This window comes from Sturnus vulgaris, unplaced genomic scaffold (assembly GCF_052056855.1).
Source record: "Sturnus vulgaris isolate bStuVul1 unplaced genomic scaffold, bStuVul1.hap1 Scaffold_155, whole genome shotgun sequence".
In the NCBI taxonomy this organism is placed as follows: domain Eukaryota; kingdom Metazoa; phylum Chordata; class Aves; order Passeriformes; family Sturnidae; genus Sturnus; species Sturnus vulgaris.
In genome coordinates, this window is record NW_028276072.1 from 1063059 (window position 1) to 1069217 (window position 6159).

Here is a 6159-nt window from a genome sequence, read left to right on the forward strand (position 1 = left end):
TGTCACAGTAAACCTTTAGTGCCATGGGGTTCTGGAGTGTCACAATGGTTTCCTGTGTTCAACAAGGCCCTGGAGTGTCACAATGGCTGCTTGGTTCCATGAGCTTCCAAGGTGTCACCATGGTCTCCTTGTTTGTGCAGTGTCATAGTGGACCCTTGGTTTTATAAGGTTCTTAAATGTCACAGGTCTCCTTGCTTCCATGAGCCCCTGCTGTGTCACAAGGGTCTCCTTGGTTCCCTGAGCACACCAAAGCTTTACATAAACATTGAGCAGCACCTGCTTAACACACCTGGGAATATCTGTCTGCATTCAAACATGGGGTTAAAGGTGAGAATGGCACCAGCAGCTTCCATCTGCAACAGAGATCCAGGGAAAGAACAGAGACATAAAATTCAGCTGAAAGACTCAGAGAATTCTGCTTACAAAGATCATTGTTGCTCACACTGGCCCTTCTGGAAATGTGACATCATTCCAGGCAGCCTGGACTGAGCATGTGGTTCCTCAGTGGGGTTTGTTGTTCAGGAAACCTGCTCAGGCTTTTCCATTCTGTCCTCACAAACAGGAAAACTTCTCCTGGGCCTGTGTGCAGGCAGAGCCCTGAGGAGAGCAGGTGGGACATGGTGCAATGGGCAGGGACACCCATCTGCAGAGCTCAGGGGACAAGGTTCTGGTGCAGGGCACAGGGACGTCAGTCCCAGGTGGGCAATGTCAGACATGGTGAGGTTGGGGGTGAGGAGCAGGTTGTCCAAAAAGGGTCAGCCTGCAAGGGGTTCATTCTTCTGCATGCCCAGACCTCTTAAGGAGACATTCAGCATCTAGATCACATGGGAAATCCTTCAAACCCGTCTCCTTCTCTAAACTGAAAAATAAAAACATGCTCGATAACAAAAAGAAAAAGTCATGAGTTGCACATCGAAATCTTCCTCCAAACTGGCTCCAAGCAGATGCACAAGGCCTGGAGATATGAAGACAATTGAAGTAAGACAAAGAGCTCCTGAGGGCTTTCTATATTTTAATGAGCCCCTCTATGGATTTGGGGCTGACTCCAGGAGCCTCAGGCACTGAGAGAAGGTTGAAGAAGCTGCTCAAGGAGTCAGAAGCAAAACTCCAAGTCCCTTGGAGCATCACTGGCCCCACTGAGGGCAGGGAGTGCCAAAGGCTCCCCAGGGAGTGGTGAGAGCAGATCCTTGAGGCCAGGATTGCAGGAGCCCGAGGCTGTGAGCAGGGAACTGCAATGCTGAGCAAGGCCTGGGCTGGTTGGAGGAAGCAGAAAGGCCAAGGCCTGAGCCCAGGCCTGGCCCAGCAGGGCCTGTCCCTCACAGGTGGCTCGGGGCTGTTCCTGGGGCAGTGGGATGGCAGGGGCAGCAAGGACAAATGTCATCAAGCTGTGTGACACTCCAGATGCTCATGGAACCAAGGGCCAGTGTGACACAGCAGGGCCTGATGGAAACAAGAGGCCATGGTGAGCCTGGGGGGCTGTAACACCCCAGGACACTGAAATGCTGGGGGTGACCAAAGGTTCTTTTACTTGAGTTTGGTACAAAGGAGGAACCCCAGCCAGATATTCTCAAGAGGTCAAATGACATAAAATTTTGCTGGCAAAGTACAGAAAATCAAGGAACTTTGGAAAAGGATTTAATAAAACATCCTAGTCAACATAAAACACTTATCATAGCAGTAACTTCATTAACTTTTCCCATTTTACCTTAGAAACATTTAAACACTTAAGATGTTGAGGTACCCCAAACTGTTCCATATAAAGAGCATTAGAAAGAGAGGAAAGAGAGAGACAAAAGGACAGAAGCTCTATAGACAGACACACACATATGGCTCCCATCTCCTAGGGTTCCAGTGTGGGTGAGACACAGACCCCAGGAGAAGGCAGGGTATGGATCATGGGCTGAGCTCCTGCTCTGTGTTTTAAGCCCCTGGGCCTTCGTGGGCCTCCCTCAGGTGGGACTTGTGATTGCTGGGGCAATCAGAGCCTGGGTCAGCACCACCCCACTGTGTGACTGACTGACAGCTCATCCCCAGGTGTCTGGGACATTGATCTCATCCAGCCTCTGACAGTGACCATGGGGACACTGCAGAACCTCATGGAATCATGGGTCAGTTGTGACAAGGACAGCAGCAGATCCAAAGACACCATGGAGACACTCTGGAACCTCGTGGAACCAAAGAGACCATTGTGACACTCTGGTATCTCATGGAATCAGGGGGACCATTGTGAAAATCAAGATCCCTATGGAACCAAGGGTCAAGGATGAAGCTGTGGGGCTCATAGAACCAAGGAGCCATTGTGACACTGAAACAGAGGGAATTAAAATTAAAATTAAAGAGTTAAGTTTAAAACTACAGGTGGATGCTTTAACTAGAAGGGCGCTGAAAAGATGCTATGAATGCTTAACATTCACTTTTGCAAGAACAGGAGGACAGAGCAAGGCTACAAGATAAGATAGAGGGCAAGAATGCACAATCAAGATGGAAGAGTGAGGCCCCTTCCAGATAAGGGGGATGTCTTAGACCACTGATCCAGAAAAATCTGGTGTATGATCTGGAAAGTGACCAAAGATTAATATGCATGCTCAAAGAAGGTGAGGTGAAAAATTCAACTGAGAGGAAGACTCTTTACTTCATCCCAAGGACCCCCAGATGACCACCAGAGTGACCAACAAGGAGCAAAGAGGCGTGGAGCTAATTTTAGTCTGAACTAGGGGGGGTTATGAAATTAACATATATTTGGTGTGTTGTGCAATCCTAGTTTGTAGAGAATAAAAAGAGAGGTGCAGGTTGCTGAAGGTGTGCACGTTTTTGGAGGAGCTATCCCCCATGCACCTCAGTGCTGAGTAAAATACATATCTGTAACTTACTTTGTGGATTATAAAGATTTTCTGTGCATCATTGGGTGACCTCACTGCCCCCCTGAGAGTTTGGATGCCCCCTTTGCTCTCCCCAGAGCTGGAGCTTGTGCAGAACGCCGTCTTCACTGACCCCACAGACCAAAGTGCTCGGGTGTACCTGTGCTGCATCCTCTCCCAAGGTAACTCAGGCCTCCCCTCCACCCCTGGGGCCCTCACCTGGAGTTTTGGGGTGTGCCCCGAATGTTGGGGTGCCCCACGACAGCCCATCCCCACAGAGGGTCATCTGTGTCCACGCTGACCAAGAGGATCAAGAGTGGCCATCATTTTCTCCCAGCCTGCCAAGTACTCACCTGAGTAACCCCAAAATCATGTGGGTGCCTCAAAAATCAGCTGGGTACACCTGGGTACCCCTGAAAATCACCTGGTTACCACCAAAAATCACCTGGATGCACCTGGATCCTCCCAAAAATCACCTGACTACCCTCACATATCACCTGGATACATATGGATCTCCCTAAAAATCAGCTGGGTACACCTGGGTATCCCTGAAAATCACCTGGTTACCCTCCAGAATCACCTGACTACATCTGGGTACACCCAGAATCACCTGGGTACCAACAAAAATCACCTGAATACACCTGGATCACCCCAAAAATCACTTGGATACACCTGGGTACCTCTTGGACACCTTGGTCACCCAGAACCCCTGGGCCCCCCCTCAGACTGGTGTCCCTAAGTCATCATTGCCCTGACAAGGTAGACTTTGTGCCCTTAAATCCACATTGACTCTACAGGGTAGATTTTGTCCCTAAATACCCATTGACTTCAATAGGGTAGGCCTGGTATCCTGTTTATCCATTATTCATCTTCACTAATCACTGCTCGTGGTCCCACTTATGCCTCAGTGTTCCCAGTAACCCCATTGCTCCCCCTTAGCCACTCTCAGTGCTCCCAGTTTAACCAGCAACCCCTGCCAATCAAGCCCTGTTAATGGCTAGACCTGGTATCCCTTAATCCCCTTGGACTTCAAAGTGCAGACCTGATGTCCCCAAATTTTTGGTGCTAAAAATCCCAGTTTTGGCCTTGGAATTCCCAGATTTTGGGCTGAACAAGGAGATTTTTGGGTTTACCTGGAGGCACAGGTCCAGCATGAGCCTCAGATGTGGGATCAGGGATTTGGGATTGGCTTCCATGAATTCATCCAGGACTTCCAGGGCATCAGCACTGCAATCCTGGAACAGAAATTCCCAGAATTCAGCCCAAGATTTCCCCCAACCTACCCAAATTTTCCCCATTTTAACCCCAAATTTCTGCAAAATCTCTACTGACTATAATGGGTTTCCCTAAATCCTTATTGAATTCAATGTGGTAGATTTGATGTCCCTAAATTCCTATTAATTTTTTATAGAGTATACCTGGTTTTGCTACATCCCCATTGATTTCGAGATGTAGACCAGATGTCCAAAAAATCCTCCTTGGGAGATTAATGTTACAAAAGATGGGGCAACCAAGAGACAATAAAAAAGATGGCTCATTGCTTTATTACATCAGTCTCATAAAAGGGTGAGACATTAAAGGTGTTACATCCAACACCATCATATCAGAAGCCACCTCATTCTTAGTTACAATGACTTATGTTAGTTTTTTAGCCAATTAAATACTTCAATGAACTTTGCTAGAGTCTTTCTACACCAATCATGAATTGCTTTGCTTCCCATGGCTTTGCCACGATGTGTCATTTTTCAACCAATTATATAACACTTCACAAACCTACAGTGATATATCTTAAGATTCTAGCGTTATAGAAGGTTCTATTGCTAAGCTTTTCACTGCTCTAATTCTCCAAGCCACCTCCAAGGTCTGAGGTCAAACCTTGGATCCATCTCAATCTCTGAGCCTGTATGCACAAGGCCCTGAGAGCTCTCTGTGCCTGCATTTCCCACACCACCTGTCATCTCTGCCTCCAATTTCCTGCTCACACTGGAACCTGGGGACACTTTCTCTGTCATGTCCCTCAGTGGGACACATGAATGGCATCAGAAACTGGAGTTCGATTATGACTGAATTCTTGAGAAGTTTCCTAAAAGCCACAGTTCTGCCTTGATTTCCCTCTGGTTCAGTGCAGTTCATTAGGAAGGTTTTCAACTCGAGTTATGGAGAAATATGCCAAAGAGCTTCTTAGAAATATCCATTCCTATTTTGAAGTGTTTATTTTGTTACTATTCTGTTTAGAACAGAGGTGATTGCAGCATTCTGTGGTTGATATTGATCCAGGGTCTCTCCTCAGGAGGTCTGGCCTGCTCACAGAAGCTGTGCCTTGAGGTCTGACCCAGTGTGCACAACCTTGCTCCACATTGCCCATCCCCATCCTGTCTGTCCTCACTCACCTGGGACCTGCTTTGCTTTGAGAACTGGCTGCACTCAGGCAAGCATGGATTTTCTTCCTTTTCTTTTTCTGTAGCAAGATAAAACTCCTGAGTTTCCCATTACAAACAGACACTGTCCTGAAGTGTGTGCCAAGCCTAAGCTGCCACCCAGGAGGCTTCTCTTCCCAAGGCAGACATATGCAAGGAATGTTTTAGTCCTTTGGACTCCCTTGGTTCCCTGAGGCCTTGTTGTGTCACCATGGACTCTTGGTTCTGTGAGGTTCTGTAGTGTCACAATGGATGTTTGGTTCCATGTGCCCCACAGTGTCACAGGGGTTTCCTTTTCCCTGTGGCACCCAGCAGCAAAACCCAATGCCAGGGCCAAATGCCTGGGAAGAAGGAGGAGAAGGGGACAGTTGGAGTAATGGTTTTTGTCTTCCCAGGGCACAGTGACATGGGCTGGGGCCCTGCTGTCCTGGAGATGGCTGAACACCAGCCTGCCCATGGAAGGGCTGAGAGACAACAACCTCTGTGCATGGAACTGCAACAGCAGAGAGCTCAGGCTGAAGGCTGGGTTTAACAGACTGTCACCAGCACAGGAACCATCAATGTGAGAGGAAAGATGTGTGCTCATGTCTTTACAAATCACTTGGTGGGTGAAGGGATGGGTGTTGAGGTCTTTGAAATGGGTCGTAACATTTCTACTGACTTTGGGCAGCAGGTTTGTTAGCGGGCCCAGCCAGCTTGGCTCCTGACACAGACAAGGGTTTTCACTGGTTTGTACTGGTTTTTACATATTTTCTGGTTTGTAGTGGTACATACGGTTTTTTGCTGGTCTATACTGGTTTGTACTGGTTTACAACTGGTTTGCACTACACTGTTGTTTACTGGTTTTACCACTTACACTGGTCCATACTGGTCCGTATTGGTTT